Here is an 18,263-nt window from a genome sequence, read left to right on the forward strand (position 1 = left end):
TTGAGGGTAGGCCTGGTGGATGTATATGTGGGGCTGGGAGAGATAATGCAGTGGAGTTTAGTGTGGTGAGATATGTGGGGCTATGGTAGATAGGGTAGAGTAGTGGAGCCACTTTAATCTAGCCGATGCCTTTCATTAATGTGGTCCGACACCACTTGGCTTAATGAACCGGGTGTGCAAAGGGACACATCATTAGTAATGCAACCTGGGTCATTGTGGGTTTTGGGTCTTTAATCATGAGACATCCTCACCCAGGTTACCCAGCCAGGGTTGATCAGGCCCAGCTTGTGTTTATCCCATGGGCCAAAATAATGAGAGACATGTAACTCTGCATGTTGTGGGAATTTTAGACCTTGTTATTTGGCTTTATTTTGACCATTTGGGGAGTACAATGTTCTGAGGCCTCGTAATCAGGCTTTACCTCCTAGTAAGGTTCAACTTCCCTACTTTAAATTTACACCTGTCTGTGTTTATTACAACCAGACCACAGAGCTTCAAAATAGAGGGGCATCCTTTAAGAATGGAGATGAGGAGGAGTTTCTTCAGGCAGAGAGTGGTGAATCGGTGGAATTTTTTGCCACAGGCAGCTATGAAGGCCAAATCACTGGGTGTAGGCAGAGATTCATAGATTCTTTAGTGATCTGGGCATGAAGGGATACAAGGGAAGATAAGAGGTAAGAGGAAAAATTGATCAGTGATGATGAAATGGCAGAGCAGGCTCGATGGGGTGAATGGCTGAATTCTGCTCCTATATCTTATGGTCTTATGGACTTAATGATGAAAACTCTCCCAGAGACTGTTGATCTCAGCTTTGACACAACCCAGCACCTGGGGCTCCGGATTACTTATACAGGGAATACAGGTTCTCTGATTAAAGAGATATAATTTCATTTCCATCCTAAATGCATGTCACCTCATTCTGATGTAAAAGAGTAACGAGTCGATGCTTCGGGCCGAGAACCTTCAACCTGAGATCTGATGGAAGGGTCTTGGCCCAAAGTGTTAACTGTTTACTCTTTTCCATAAAGCCTGCCCGTCCTGCTAATTTTCTCCAGCATTTTGTGTGTGTTGCTTTGGATCTCCAGCATCAGCAGATTCTCTCGTGTTTGTGATTTATGCCTCATTCTGAGGGTATTTTCCTCAGTTATGGAGCTCTCATTCAGGGAAAAGATCCCCCTTGACTACTGTCTGTCACATCCTGAAAGAATCTAACAGATTTCCTCGTTTTCTCCTTGACTGCAGGGAATACAGACCCAGGCCACTCACTCTCCTCTCACATAACCAACCCTCCATCCCTGGAACCAGCCCAGTCAGTGTGGGGAACAGTCACTGCACTCCCTCTATTGCAGGGATATCCTTCCTGAGGAAGTGTGACCAAATCCGGACACTATATTCAAGGTGTGCTCTCACCAGGGCCCTATATAATCTCAGTGAGACATCCGTACTATTCTCCACTCCTCCTGGATCACAGGACAAAATACTCTTTGCCTCTCTCATTACTTGTTGTACCTGCACATTAACTCAAGTGATTTGTTTACAACGACACCCAGGTCCCTCTGAACATCCCCTTGTGGAAATGACTCTTACAGTTTGTTCCTGGGAATGGGTGATCTCACATTTCCCCACATTCTGTTCCATCTGCCCCATCCTCAACCATTCACTCTCCTGTCGACATCCCCCAAACCTCCTCACTACTGACCCTGTCCGTCCCACTCTGCCACAGCAGCAGACGTAGTCACTGAGTTATGTAGCACAGAAACAGGCCCTTCAGCCCAACACATCCATGCTGACCAAGTGGCCAAACAAAACCATTGTCAGTTGCCTGCAAAGGCAATCTGCAGTTACACTGATGGGATTATCGTATTGGCCCCCAATTACCACCGGGAGGTGGAGGAATGGAGGGAGACATTTATGTTTATGGAGAGGTGCCGAGCAGGGTTGTCATGGTGGGGGACTTTATTTTCCCCAGAATTAATTAGATCTTTCTCAATACTTAGATGCGCAAGGTTTCTTCAGTGAATCCGAGGAGTGTTTGAAATATTATGTACAGAGCCCAACCAGAGGAGAGAACACATGGGAAATAGTTTAGGGAAACGAGCCAGGCCAGCTGACAGCTACGCGTCAGTGAACATTTTGGGAACAGTGATCGCAACTTTTTTTTTGGCTATGAGTAAGAATAAAATTTGATCTTGTATAAAGGTACTGAATTGCAGGAGGGCAAGTCAGGACAGAGTGAGACAGAAGCCAAGGGGCATTGATTGGGAGCAGCCACTGTCAGACAAGTCCACATCTGACATGTGGGAGTTGTTTAAAGTCCAGCAGCTCAGAGTTCAGGATCAGCATGTTCCTGTAAGGAGTAAGGACAAGGATAGTAAGGTAAGGGAACTTTGGATGAGTGGAGAGATCCTAAATTTAGTCAGAAGGATATGGAAGGCTTATGAAGCTAAAATCAGACTGGTTATCTTTTGAATATAAAGTTAGCAGAGAAAAGCAGGTGATAGGAAAGGCCAAATGATGCCACAAACTATCCTTGTAATGTAGGACCAAAGATAATCCCAAGGCCTTTTGATTTGTATTAATAAAACGAGGCTAACCAGAGAATGGAAAGGTCTACTCGAGATTAAAGGATGAATGATGTGGATGAAGTCAGACCAAGTGGCTGAGGTACTAAATGAGTATGTTGTGTCAATATTTACCGAGGAGAAGGAACTGAATGTGAATGAAAACAGAGTGGAGCATGCTAATGTGCAGAGACGTGTTGAGATTATGGAGGAAGTTGTGCTGGGACGTCTGAAAAGCAATAAGATGGATAAGATTCCAGGACCAGAAGGCATATATCCTACAATAGTGAAAGAAGCAAGTCAGCAGATTGCTGGGGATTTGACAAGGACCAGTGTGTCCTCGATCACAACATGTGAGGTCCCACAGTGCTGGAGTGTTGCAAATATTGCAGCTTTGATCAAGAAAGTACATAACAAAAATTCAGGAGCTGCAACTCCTTACGGACTGTGTTAGGGAACCGGAGATGCAGCTCGATGACTTTTGTCTGGACAGGGAAAGTGTGGAGGGCATAGAGAGGAGCTATAGACAGGTATTCACTCCGGGGCCTGGGGAGACAGATAAGTGGGTAACAGTCAGGAGAGGGAAGGGCAAGAGGTAGATGCTCATCCTCCGCACATCTAATTTATCAAAGCCTTTCACCATTTAATTTCAATTAGGTCACCACTCATTTTCCTAAATTCCAGTGAAGACAGGCCCAGAGCCATTCAACACTCTTCATATAACAAGCAGTTTAATCCTGGAATCAATTTCAAGAATGTCCTTTGTAACCCATCCAGTTTCAGCTCATCCTTCCTGAGATAAAGGGACCAAAACTGCTCCCAATACTCCAGTAAGACCTTACCAGTACTTTATACTCAACATTGTTATGATTGGTGCAGATATTGTGGGCTGAAGGGCAGGTTGCCATCTGTTTCATATTGTGTACTGTGTTTGATCTACCAGCTACTGCAGGGACATGGTTACAGAGACTTGGACTGCGAATTTGACATTCCAACATGTTTAATGTTCCACACGGAATCGGCAAAATGGAAAGGAGCAGGGTGGATTTGTTCATAACGTGCTGGTGAAGGGGTGGATACAGTGCCATCAAAAGTATTCAGTCTCCTATGGAGGTTTTCATGTTTATTGTTTTGGAACATTGAATTTGGCTTTTTTGACACTGATCAACATAAAAGACTCTGTGGTGTCAAAGTGAAAACAGATCTCCACAGAGTGATCTAAATTAACATAAAACACAAAATAATTCAGTGCTTTGGTATTCACCTTCTTCAAGTCAGTAATTAGTTGATGCACCTCTGGCAGTAATTACCGGTGGCTCTGTGTGGATAGGTCTCTATCCGCTTTGCACATCTAGACACTGAAAAATTTCCCCATTCTTCTTTAAAAAACTGCTGAAACTCTGTCAGATTGCATGTGGTTCATGAGTGAACAGATCTTTTCAAGTCCAGCCACAAATTCTCAATTAGATTGAGGTCTGGACTCTGACTCGGCCACTCCAGGACATTAACTTTGTTTTAAGGCATTCCTGTGTAGCTTTAGTTTTATAATTGTGGTGATTGTCTTGCTGGAAAACAAATCTCCTCCTAACTCACAGTTCACTTGCAGACTTTAGGTTTTCCTCCAGGATTTCCCTGCGTTTTGCTGCATTCATTTTATCCTCTACTTTTATGAGCCTTCCAGGACCTGCTGCAGTGAAGCATTCCTACAGCATGATGCAGCCTCCAATGTACTTGACGGTAGGGACAGCGTGTTTTTGATGATGTGCAGTGTTTGGCTTATATTAGACTTGGTGTTTAGTCAGATGGCCAAAAAGTTGAATTTTGATTTCATTAGACCATGGGACCTTTTTCGAGCTGCTTTCAGAGTCCCCCCAAGGCTTCTGACAAACTCCAGGTGAGATTACATGAGAGTTTTTTTCCATCAGTGGCTTTCTCTTTGTCACTCTCACATAAAGCTGTGACACTGAAACACCCGGGCAACAGTTGCTGTATGTTCAGTCTCTCCCATCTCAGCCACTGCGGCCTGTAACTTCTCCAGAGTTGTCACAGGTCGCTTGGTGGACTCCCTTACTGGCCCCTTCTTGCACAGTCACTCAGTTTTTGAGGATGTCTTGCTCTTGGCAGATTTACAGCTCTGCCATGTTCTTTCTATTTCTGGATGAGTGTCTTAACTGTACTCCAAGGGTATTCAGTGACTTGAATTTTTTATACATCTCCTGAATCGTGTTTTTCAATAACCGTTTTGCAGAGTTGCTTGGAGTGTTAATCTGACTTCATGGTGTAATTTCTCCCAGGATACTGACGCACCAGCAGTTGGACCTTCCAGATATCGGTGTATTTTTACTACAATCAATTGAAACACCTTGACTGCACACGGTGATCTCCATTTAACTGATTATGCAATTCCTAAAACCAGTTGGCTGCACCAGTATTGATCTGATGAGTCATATTAAAAGGGGTGAATATGTAGATAGGCAAATATTTTGTGTTTTATATCTGTAATTAATTTAGAGCACTTTGTAAAGATCTGTTTTCACTTCGACAAAAAAAGTCTTTTTCCATTGATTAGTATCATAACAACCCAAATTCAATGCACTGTGTTTCAATACTGCAAAATAATAAAACATGAGAACTTCCAAGAGGCATGAATACTTTTCATAGGCACCTTACATGTGGGGATAGTGATTGGGAAAGGGGGAAGGGAAAGAAGACATGGGGAGGATATCAAAGAGGGATGAGAATAGAACTGTGATTGTTATGAAAGACTTAATCAGAAGCAGATTGGGATACCACGACATCGAGTACCTTTGCTCTGTGAGCTGCAACAACCACGACCTGCCAGTGGCAGCCTATTCTAGTTCTGTTTCCTATTCCCATACCGACATATCAGTGCCTTACAGCTGTCTGAACCGGTGGCAGGGTGGTAATGGGGACAAGCTGTCACTTCCTATCAAATGCTGTCTCAAATTGCCTCTGTCAACCAAATCCAGTTCCTGGCTTTTACATATAGCTTAGCTACTCAGCCCGATGGAACTGTTTCTAGTGACAGCGGAAGGTGCAAATGGGTGACTGGGATCATATAACCAACTGCTATAGGCAGATGGGGCTTGTCACCCATGGTTGGCAGCTCATCTAGTGGAAGGAAAATTCTGATCTCATTCAAGGGGAAGGTTTTGGGAGTAAACTCCGAGGAAAAATCCAGAACTGGATTCCCTGTCAGTCCGATGTTCAATGCAGACGGGCAATCCTGTGACACCGCTGGTGCCTGACTGCATTGGTCTTTGTTGTTGCACTGGATTCATCAGCTGCATGGAGAGCAGGAGCCCCTGCATGGGCAACAGCTTGCTTTACGTAACGTACTACCCTGGCTTGCATATTGACTTTCACAGCGAGGGCACGATATCCATGGTCGACCCTGACCAGCGGAGGGCGTTCACCAACATGTCTGTCCATGGCTTCCTCTCCTGCTACAATGAGGCCAAGTACAGGTTGAATGAGCAACGCCTCACATTCCGACTGTGTTGCCTCAAATCTCGAAGGCGTGAACATTGATTTCTTCAAATTCAGGAAATCACTATCCTCTGTTTCTTGCCACACTCTACCTCAGTGCACTTTGCACTTAATGTCAGTAAGACAAAAGAGCTGACTGAAGGATGGGTAAGGCTAGGGAACACGAACCAGTCCTCAGAGGGATCAGAAGTGGAGTGAAGGAACAATTTCAAGTTCTTGGGTGTCAATATCTCTGAGAATCTAACCTGGTCGCAACATATCGATGCAGCAACAGTATAAACAGAGCAAGACAGCGGAGATATTTCATCAGGAGTTTGAAGCTATTTGGTTTGTCACTTTAAAACACTCAAAACCTGCTATAGATGTATATGATATATATTACTTAAGTTATTTCTGTTTCTGCACTATATTTAATCTACATAATATACATATCCATATACACACATTCTATAATTTACTTATTATTTCTATATTATCATGTCCTGCATTGAACTGCTGCTGCTAAATTAACAAATTTCCTGACTCTTGCCGGTGATAATAAACCTGATTCTGGTTCTGACTCTGAATTCATCCCCACAGACATATTTGGCCAAATCATTGGGTATATTGAATGATGAGGTTCTTGATTGTGGGGGCGGGGTAAGAGTGTTTGAGAGGGTTAAAAATCTGTCATGATCTCTTATTCCTGGCCGAATGGGGCAGCAGACGGGGTGGGCCAAATGGCCTAACTCTGCTGACATTTCAAAGGGAAGGTTGAGCAGCCGGACATCGTGGTGGACGGTGCATGTTGGTAATAGCAATGGAGGGAGGAGGAGGGATGTGGTCCTCTGCAGTGAATTTACAGAAATAAGACAGAAACTAAAAAGTAGTAAGCTCTGTATTACTCCCAGTGACACTTGTTAGTGCAGGGAGAATCAGAAAGAAACCACTGACGAATGTGTGGCTGACGAGCTGGTGCAGGGGGGCAGAGATTCAGTTTCATCGATCAACGGGGATAACTTCTATGAATGGGTAGGCAGAAACTGTTCACTCCCTAGGGTCTTCATGGAAAAGTATAGTTTTCTCCCTCCTAAAACTGCAGGGAATAGTTTTAACCTGACAGTTTGGAGGTTTAAAGAGGATCTGAAGGGTGAGGTGATGGAGGTGGATAAGATTATGTGAGACATACAGAGGTGAGAGAGACAGAGACAGTTTCCCTTGATGTGGGTGTATAACTAAAGGGAATAGTTTTAATGTGAGAGGTAGGAGATTTAAAGGGAGTTTGAAGGGTAAGTATTTCACACAAAGAACAGCTGGTATTCCAAATGAGCTGTCAGAGGAGGGGTTGGAGGCAGAAACACACAAAGTCTCTGGTCATGAACACTTCTCAGGAACCTGTCATTGCTGTGTTCATCCTGCCCTGGTTGATCTTCCAGGTGTTGAGTCCATTGTTGTTTTCCATCTGTATTAACGATCTTAATCAGAACGTGGTAAACTGGATCAGCAAGTTTGCAGATGACACCAAGCTTAAGGGTATGATGGACAGCAAAGGCAGCTAGCAAATCTTGATGTAGGATGTGGAGCAGGTGGCAAAATGAAAGAGGTTACAATCTAGAACACACTGTCTGAGGTGGGGGGTGCAGGCTGGTATTTAAGGACCATCTGGATGAGCATTTGAATCACCAGGGCAGGGTAGGAGACACCCAGATTAGGGGTGCAGTGAACAGCCAGGAATGCTAACAAATGTTGACATGGGATGTGGACAAGCTGGAAAAGTAGAAGATGGCATTTAATGCATACAAGTATGAGGTGTTTTTGAACATAGACTTAACGTGGGAAATGTGTGGTTTAAAGAGGATCTGAGGAAAACTGTCCTTTTTCCTTAGGTGGTTACAATCTGGAACACACAGCGTGTGGGGGTGGTGCATGCAGGTATTTAAGGACCATCTGGATGAGCATTTGAATCACCAGGGCAGGGTAGAAGTCAGACCAAGTGCAGTTAGTGGAGACAGATTCTCGACGGTCAGTGTAGACATGCAGAAACCACTGAATGTGAAAGTGCAGTGGGAACCTGGAACACAGAACTTCAGGATGGACTTACCTAAAACACTCAGAACCCAGGACGAGGAACAATACTTTTGTTACTGAACAAATGTATTAATGGTCACACAGTAAACCAAACCCCTCTAAAGGTGACCAAAATGCTCCCATTCCCTGTGCACAAGTAACAGTGCCGTTATATGGGAAATTGGTGAAGTACTCTGGTTAATATTAGGAGAGATGGCTGACAGCTTCATCACAGTGGGAGGGTACAGATATCTTCTCAGAGGATAAGGGGTTCACTGGAACAGGCTCATAGCTGAGAATGAAGGTAACAAACCCACCGCAGTGGAAGACTGCTGTGGTCAGGGTTGTACAGGATAGAAACAAACCCTCTGGCCCATCACATTTATGCTCCTCATCACGCACAGCTATACTAATCCCACTTTCCTGCATTAATTTCATATCCGTCCGGGCCTTGCTCACTGAAGTACCTGTGCATGTGTCTCTAATATTGTTACACAGTTCACTGTATGTGGCATCACAGGTAGACAGGGTTGTGTGTTCTACTTGCCTTATCAGCCAAAGAACTGCCTCTCATTGGAATTGTACAAAACTGTTTAAAGACAGATTTAAAGGGGATCTGAAGGGTACATATTTCACACAGAGAACATCCGGAATTAAATCCCAGAATAGAGTCAGTGATTTATACAGAACAGAAACCGTCCCTTCGGTAAAACTCATCCACGCTGACCAAGTTGTCGACCTGAACTCGTCCCATCCGCCTGCATTAGGCCCGTGTCCCTCTCAACCTTTCCTATCCATGTAACTGTGCAAATATGGTTTAAATATTGTACCTGAGGCAGAGAGCCGGTGCAGTGAGGCGCTGACAGACACTCACTGTTCCGTGGGCAGGAAGAGGAGAGGCCGATTCCCACAGTGGAGCCGAAACCCCAACAAATAGAGATCGACTCCAACATCTGAGACTTTTCGCCCCGTCCCCGCCCTGGACTGTTTCCACGGAAACGACGTCGGTGACGATGTGACGTCTGCGCGTTGTTTTATGTGACGACAAATCACGTGACTGGGGCAGAAGGGAGCTGTCAATCAGTGGAGCCACTAGAAAACATGTGAGAATTGTAAATAGAATCGGTATGGGGTGGGGGGATTTCCAGGAACGGTGGCTCAAACAGGAACGGCAAAAGACGACGACAAGCAGACAAACACGGCGGCGCGGCCATTACTTGATTAGCCTCATTCCCTGCAAGGATGTTTGTGTCACTCCAGTGTACAGTGGGCAAGGGGGTTTATACTCCAGATCGTGTTGAAACTTGTTTAAATTTCTTACTGGGAGCACTGTGTGGAGTGATGACCCAAAGAACAGCTGCTTCCTATCGTTCAGCAGTCCTTCTCTTCAGGTAGATGATGACAGGATCACTGTGGAGAGCCGAATTTTCTATGCAATTCAACAACAGCCATAATCCATGTTTTCCTCTGCAAAACAAAAGGGATGCGGGGAGTGTGGAAGTTACAGCAAGTCAAGTGAATGTAGAATTTGGCAAGGAAAGTTTACAGAGAGTGTGCAGACAACCCAGACAAGAATGGTCTTTGAGAACTTAGTATCCCTGTGCACAGCAAGGGACTGGAGCCATTTTGAGCACCAAAACAAGATGAGGATGCACACGAAGAGTTCCAGGGTGACAGTTAATGTTGGTTACAAACAAGAGAAATGTGCAGATGCTGGAAATCCGAGCAACACTCACAAAATGCTAAAGGAACTTAGCAGACCAGGAAACATCGATGGAAAAGAGTAAACAGTCGACGTTTCGGACCGGCACCCTTGAACAGGACTGATATTGGTCAGTTAACTTACTCCTCGGTGGGACTTTGCGGGAGTTAATGGCTGACAACAAAGTCCCGGTTTAATGTGCTCGGAGTGACGGAATCTGTTACTGAGTTTAACAACGAATGGTGATGAGCTATAGATTCTCAGGGGACATATGAGGAAAGAGAGTGAACGCCCCTTTCTTCTCGGAAGACTGTGCCGTCCCGAGCTCACAGCAGACGGAGCTATTCCACCTTTCCAAAGCCCAATGAATTGATTGCGTAAACACAATTTCTGTTCGCTTTTATTTGTCGTTTTAAGACAATATTCTTCTTGAGAATGCCGCAAAAGTTTTGCATCTCCCCGTCGGGGAATTGAACCCCGGTCTCCCGCGTGACAGGCGGGGATACTAACCACTATACTAACGAGGAACTACAATTGAAAGCTCTTGGAATGCATATTAAAGAGTACAAGAGGGTAAATAGATGTGGCCTGATGTTTATTGACTGTAATACTGGAGCCTTTCGCTCGTGAACTTCACACAGGATTAGTGAAACGAAGCGTTCTCATTCGAGCCCAACTCCGTGTTGTTGGAAAGATCATTTTTAATCACAGTGTGTATATCACAGTATATATATCAAATTTTGTTATGGTTCACGCGGGAAACGATTTGTAGCTCATCGAATCCACTTCAACCAAACACTTCACTGAAAACTGGCTGTTGTGTATCTCCGGGATGTCGGAGAACGGCGACATCAACTGGACATATCAGGAACTGCAGCAGACTGAGGCTTCCGAGTCACCAGAGTTTGAAAGCAGTCCCAGCCACTGTCATACACCTACTGGAGACGGTTCAGCACCCGAGTCCCCTGCAGAATAATAGAACGATGGTGTTATAATGCTGAGCATAGCTGTCTTCCACGTAACTGACGCAGCTTCGATTTCCGACCATGGTAGTTAGTAGACTTTTGATCTTCTTCCATCGAAACGATGAGATGTAAACCACTCACAGAATCCGATCCGTACAGACTCCTAGCGTACCCTGCCAACTCGCGTACGAACTCCCGAAATTATTTAAATAGATGAGTGGGTGTAAAATTACTATTCACCCTTGGCTGGCCGATGGATCACGGATGGATTTGTTGTCCCTCACATTTTCCCCGGTGAACCGATCAGTACAGCTCCCTGCTCTCTCTCTAATCCAGATTCCCACAACAAACCAGGACACATCAAAACATGTCGGATAATGTGTTCACACTGAGTGTGTCAGTCTACTCACCACCCACTCTGTGTAATTATACCCTGTGGGATCTCTCTCCTCATTCCCCGGCCCCCTCATTACGACAATAAATTAAACATTTTATTGTGATTAACAAGTATAATATAGAATCAGAGTATCAAGCAACCCTGACACAGGCCTTTCGGCCCACCGTGTCCGTGTTGACAATCAACTACCGATCACACCAGAAAGGAGCTCGCTTACCAGCTATTGCCTCCAGTGTCTTGAGGGTTCCAGTGCTGGTCCAGACAATTCTCTAATATTGTGAGTGTACCTGCCTCCACCAACCACTCAGCATGGGTTCCAGTTTCCAAACACCATCCGCATGAAGTTCTTCATCCGAAGCTCTCTAAGTTTACACACGTCAGGACAGTTTTCTACTATCCTGATAGAGTGCGTTAATTTGATTTGGCCTCTGACACCTCCAGAGCGCTCCTTGGGAACAATCGTCAATCCAGCGACCGAACGGGTGACCCTGGGCCCAGCCCGCTCCCGCTGCGCCACTCTGCTCTCGGCTGAACGTGGTGTTGCGCTGCTCCGCTGTGGACGTTGCTCATTCTTTTCTTTCATTGTTTTTATCTGTCGATTCCTTGCTGACATCACATCGTTTCCCTTATTGACCGCTCTTTGTTGATTTATTTCACACCTTTCCTTCTGCCTGTGTCTCTCTGCTTTTGACAGACAGACAATTTTGATCCCGAGGGAAACTGGGTTTCCTTACAACCGCACCAACCAAGAATAGTGAAGAAATATAGCAATATAAAACCACAAATAATTAAATAATAAGTTAATCTTGCCAAATGGAAATAAGTCCAGGACCAGCCTATTGGCACAGGGTGTCTGACACTCCGAGGGAGGAGTTGTAAAGTTTGCTGGCCACAGACTTCCTATGAAGCTCAGTGTTACATCTCGGTGGAATGAGTCTCTAGCTGAATGTACTCCTGTACCTAACCAGTACATTATGGAGTGGATGGCAGTCATTGTCCAAGATGGCATGCAACTTGGACAGCATCGTCTTTTAAGACACCACCGTCAGAGAGTCCAGTTCCACCCCCACAACATCACTGGCCTTACGAATAAGTTTGTTGATTCTGTTGATGTCTGCTACCCTCAGCCTGCTGCCCCAGCACACAACAGCAAACATGATAGCACTGGCTACCACAGCCTCGTAGCCTCGTCTTTCCGTATTGCTGTATCCTACCGCATCTTGTTATTATTTCTGCGTTCTGTCCCATTCGGAGGCCTCTATCGTGACACATCAGCAATGAATGTGTTTTACATTATTTTAATAACCCATTTTCAGTGACCCTGCTGTCACATTTTGTTTATCTTCCACCGTCTCTCTTCCACATTCTCTTTTACCTCTGGGTTGTTCTTCCAGATAAACATCAATGAGTCGAACAAAGGAGAGCGGCTGAACTGCAGGCAAGATGACATTTTTGCAGCTTACCATAACTTCACTCTCACCTAGTTGTGATAATTTATTCAATCCCAACATCTCGTGAACTTCTCGGCCCCGTTAATTTAATTGAGTAAATAACATAACGGCTGATGTGCTTTGCTGCTCTGCTGGTGTGAAAACTGTTGACCTAGGCTTTGGGCCTACTCCGGCTGCTCCAGGAACGTATGTGTTACTCAGTCCGAAAAAGGATGCTGTTGGCTCGATTCTATTCTTTGCACATGTGTTTCTCTTTCGCTCTCCTTCTTTGCACAGTGGCTTTTGTTTTTTTTTGAATGGGTTCTTCCATTTTCTTGCTTTGCCACTGCCTATAAGCAGACAAATCTCAAGGTGCATAATTTATAAATTCGTTGATAAGAAATGTACTTTAAATCTTTGAAACCTCTCTCCTGAATAGATTTTGTCTCTATCATCGCCTGCGAAAGGTGGATCCAAGAAACCCCGCTCTCCTGCCGGTCTGAGGAAGGAAATCTTTTCAAACAGAGGGATGTGGCAACGTGCATAAGATGTGTCCAGTCAGTTGAGCTTAATCAGTGTTGGCCGATACTCTCTGGTATAATCTCATTCCTTTACATACTCACTGAGCCACAAGATCAGAAGTCGGAGCCAATTCTGAAGATGTATGGCTCAATAGGAAAGCAAAGTAAAGATTAATTATGAACGGAAGCTGGCGTCTAATATCAAAGAAGATACTGAAAGCTTTTTTAAGTATATAAAGGATAAAAGAGAGTTGAGGGTATATATAGGACCAATACAAAATGATGCTGGAAATATATTAATGTGAGACGCAGAGATGGCAGAGGAACTGAATGTGTATTTTGCATCAGTCTTCACAGTGGAAATCAGCTGCAGTATACCGGCCATTCTAGAGTGTCAGGGAAGTGAAGTACGTGCAGTGAAAATTACGACTGAGAAGGTGCTCAGTATGCTTAATGGTCTGATGGTTGATGAATCTCCTCGACCTGATGGAATGCAGCCTCGGGTTCTGAAGGAAGTAGCTGGAGAGATTGCGGAGGTATTAACAATGATCTTTCAAGAATTGATAAATTCAGGCATTGTAGCAGATGACTGGAAAATTGGAAATGCTACTCTGCTATTTAAGAAGGGCACGAGCAGCAGAAAGGAAGCTAGAGAACGATTTGCCTGACATCAGTGGGTGGAAAGTTGCTGGAGTCGATAGTTAGGGATGATATTCCGGAGTAGCTGGAGAAACATGACTAGATAGGCCAAAGCTAGCATGGCTTCCTGAAAGGGAAATACTGCCTGGCTAACTTACTGCAATTCTTTGAGGAAATTACAAGCAGGGTAACAAAGGGGATGCAGAGGATGTGATGCCCTTGGATTTTCAGAAGGCACCTGACCAGGTGCAGCACAGGAGACTGTTTAGAGAGATAAGAGCCCTGGAATAACAGGCAGGTTGCTAGTATGGGTGGAGCATTGCTTGATCCGCAGAAAGCAGAGAGTGGAATAAATGCATACTATTCTGGCTGGCTGCCGGTTACTGTTGGAGTTCCACAGGGGTCGGTGTTGGAACAGTTGCTTCTTATGATATATGTCAATGACTTGGACTATGGGATTAATCAATTAATGGCTAAATCTGCCGATAATACAAAGATAGGTGAAGGAGTGGGTGGTGTTGAGCAAACAGAGACCCTGCAGAGACACTTAGATAGTTTAAAGGAATGGGCAAAGAAGTGGCAAATGAAATAACATATTGGAAAGTGTATGGTCATGCACTTTGGTGGAAGAAATAGACGGACAGAAAACTATTTAGCTGGTGAAATAATTCAAAGCTGCAGAGATGCACAGGGAATCGGGAGTCCTTGTTCAGGATACCCTGCCGCCACCATCGTCCTCGTGCCGAAGAAGTCTTCAGTGTCCTGCCTAAATGACTACCGTCCCGTTGCACTCACATCCATCATCATGAAGAGTTTCGAGAGTCTCGTCATGAGGCATATCAAGACCCTGCTACCCACCTCACTGGACGCCCTGCAGTTTGCTTACCGTCCCAACCGCTCAACAGACGACACCATTGCTATTACCCTCCACCTGGCCCTAACCCACCTGGACAAAAAAACACATATGTTGGGATGCTGTTCATAGACTTCAGCATTGAACACAATCATCCCTCAGAAACTGGAAAGCTGAGCCTACTGGGCCTGAACACCTCCCTCTGCAACTGGAACCTAGACTCCCTGACTGGGAGACCTCAGTCAGTCCGGATCTGGAGCGGCATCTCCAACACCATCACACTGAGCACGGGGCCCCCCAGAGCTGTGTGCTCAGTCCACTGCTGTTCACTCTGCTGACCCATGACTGTGCTGCAATACACAGCTCGAACCACATCATCAAGTTTGCTGATGACACGACCGTGGTGGGTCTCATCAGCGAGAACGACGAGTCAGCTGACAGAGAGGAGGTGCAGCGGCTAAGGGACTGGTGCAGAGCGACCAACCTGTCTCTGAATTTGAACAAAACAAAAGAGATGGTTGTTGACTTCAGGAGGGCATGGAGAGACTACTCCCCGCTGAACATCAATGGCTCCTCGGTAGAGATCGTTAAGAGCACCAAATTTCTTGGTGTTCACCTGGTGGAGAATCTCACCTGGTCCCTCAACACCAGCTCCATAGCAAAGAAAGCCCAGCAGCATCTCTACTTTCTGCGAAGGCTGAGGAAAGTCCATCTCCCACACCCCATCCTCATCACATTGAACAGGGTTTGTATTGAGAGCATCCTGAGCAACTGCATCACTGCCTGGTTCGGAAATTGCACCATCTCGGATCGCAAGACACTGCAGCGGATAGTGAGGTCAGCTGAGAAGATCATCGGGGTCTCTCTTCCCGTCATCGCAAACATTTACACTACACGCTGCATCCACAAAGGAAACAGCATTATGAAGGACCCCCACGCACGCCTCATACAAACTCTTCTCCTTCCTGCCGTCTAGGAAAAGGCACCGAAGCCTTCGGGCTCTCACGACCAGACTATGTAACAGTTTCTTCTCCCAAGCTATCAGACTCCTCAATACCCAGAGCCTGGACTGACACCTTACTGCCCTATTGTCCTGTTTATTATTTATTGTTATGCCTGCACTCTTTTGTTGTCTTTATGCAGTCCTGGGTAGGTCTTTAGTCTAGTGTAGTTGTTGTTTATTTTTCTCTGTGTTGTTTATTACGTAGTTCAGACTAGTTTTTGTACTGTGTCATGTAACACCATGGTCCTGAAAAACGCTGTCTCATTTTTACTAAGTATTGTACATAGCAGTTATGGTCGAAATGACAATAAAAGTGACTTGACTTGATTTGATTTGACTAAAGGTTAACCTCCAGATTAAAGAAGGTGAATGCGATGATGGAATTCTTTGTAGAGGTATAGAATATAACAGCAGAGATTTGACGTTGAATCTCTATAAGGCACTCGAGAGACCACACAGATTATTCTATTTAGTTTTGAGCTCCTTATTTTAGAAAGGGTATACTGACATTGGAGAGGGTTCCGAGAAGATTCACGAGAATTTTTCCCGGAATGAAAGGGTTGCCATCTGAGGAATGTCTGCAGCTCTTGGCTTGTATTCCCTGGTGTTCAGGACAATGAAAGGGGAGGGGTGGTATCTCATAGAAACATTCTGAATGTTAAAATGTTTGAACAGATTACATATGGCTGAGTTATGCCCCATGGTAGTGGAATCTAGGACAAGAGAGCACGAGTTCAGGATTGAAAACCATCCATTTAGAACAGTGACAGGGAGTAATTACTTTAGTCCGGGTCGGTAAATCTGTGGAATATGTTGCCACGAACAGAAACGGAGGCCAAGTCATTGGGTGTATTTAAGACAGAGACAGATAGGTTCTTGCTTAGCCAGGGCATCAAAGGGTATGGGTAGAAGGCAGGGGAGTTGGGATGACTGGAAGAATTGGATCTGCTATGATTGAATGGCAGAGCAGACTCGATGGGCCGAATGTTCTACTCCTGCTCTTATATCTTATGGTCTCATGGCTTTAAGTCAGCTAGTGATTCACTCCGGGCCGAGAATCCGTCATCCAGCACGAAACCGATTTCAATGACTCCAGAAACAACGCGAATCAGCAGATGCTGGAATTCCAAGCGACACCCACACCAATGCTTGATTAATTCAGCAGGCCAGTTAGCACCTATGAAAAAAAAACACTCGATGTTTCGGGCCGAGACCATTCGGCAAGTCAGGACAAAAAAAAAGATGAGTAGATTTTATCGGTGGAGAAGTGCAAAGAGTGAGATACGGGCTGGAGAAGGGGGAGTCTGATGGTAGGACTAGAAAGTCATGGAAGAAAGAAAAGGGTGAGGTCATATTTTCTTGGATGTGTAGCCCATGACTGTTTGCAATACTGAAGGTGAACCTCTCCAGCACCTTAAAAAGCCTCAGCATCACATCGCTGCTCTTGTATTCTGGACCTCTTGAAATCAAGGCTAACATAGCATTTGTCTTACACACCACCAGCTCTGCCTGCAAGTTAACTTCAGAGTGTTCCATACAAGGGCTCCCAAATCTCTTAGCATTTCATTTTTTTAAAATTATCTCTCCATTTAGAAAATATTCCACTTTTATTTCTACTATAACGTGTATTTCATTTATCACTCTCCTGTCCATAGCCCTCTTCTGTCTAAGTCCTTCGGCAGCCTACCTATTGCATTCACTCTCCCTGCCCCTTCGCCAGTCTTCGAGACATCTGCAAATTTTGCAGCAAAGCCATCTATTCCATCATCAAAATCAATTATATATACAGCATAAAATGAAGTGGTGCCAATACAGACCCCTGTGGAACATCACTAGTCAGTGGCAGCCAACCACGAAAGGATACTTTCATCCCTACTTGCTGGCTCCTACCAATCAGCCAGTGCTCTAACTGTCCCAGTTGTTTACCATTAATAACATGGGCTCTTGACTTAGTAAGCAGCCTCATGTGTGACACCTTCTCAAAGTCTTTCTGAAAGTACGAATATACAGCATCCACTAGATCCCCTTTACCTGTCCTAAGTGCAATCTCCTTAAAGAATTTCAGCAGGTTCGTAGGGCAAGATTTCGCATGCTGACTTTGTCCCATCTTGTCCTGTGTTACTACATATCTTCATCCTTAGTAGCAAATCACAAAGGCTGGACGTTGAAACATAGGACACAGAAGTTGGAGTGGGTGATTCAGCCTTTCGAGTGCGCTCCACCATGCATTACAGTGCACGGGATTTTTAACCTACACGGAGACAACCCAGTGGATTTCCAGTCAATCACCTTAACCATTCATAATTACTATGTTCTCCACATGTGACAAGGGCAGCAGAGATCTGGAGTCAAAGAAACAGAGTTGATCCTGAACTCAAAAGTAGAATCTGTATCAGAATCACAATTTGTATCCACTCAGCAGATACAACAGCATCATTTATCGGCGCAAATTCCTTCATATCGTGACTACAATCCCCAAAATCCCATTGTGAGCCTCAGCATCAGGTGATTTGCTGTTTCCCAGTTGAAAATAAGGATATTAATAATAAATAAATAGATAGATAGATAGATAGGTAGAAGAAACAAAAAAACTCTTAGATACGTGCCTGCATATTTCAGGACTGGGCCTGCAAGCC

The 18,263-nt window shown here is 44.8% G+C and overlaps 1 non-coding gene and 1 pseudogene across 1 annotated transcript; one reads left to right on the forward strand and one right to left on the reverse strand.

The window, feature by feature from the left end:
* LOC140717854 (uncharacterized) overlaps positions 1-18,263 on the forward strand; it is a 966,201-nt pseudogene that overhangs the window by 790,508 nt on the left and 157,430 nt on the right.
* On the reverse strand, positions 10,275-10,346 carry trnad-guc (transfer RNA aspartic acid (anticodon GUC)). The gene has a single exon. It is a non-coding gene; the product is annotated as a tRNA-Asp (tRNA).

This window comes from Hemitrygon akajei, chromosome 28 (assembly GCF_048418815.1).
Source record: "Hemitrygon akajei chromosome 28, sHemAka1.3, whole genome shotgun sequence".
NCBI lineage: Eukaryota > Metazoa > Chordata > Chondrichthyes > Myliobatiformes > Dasyatidae > Hemitrygon > Hemitrygon akajei.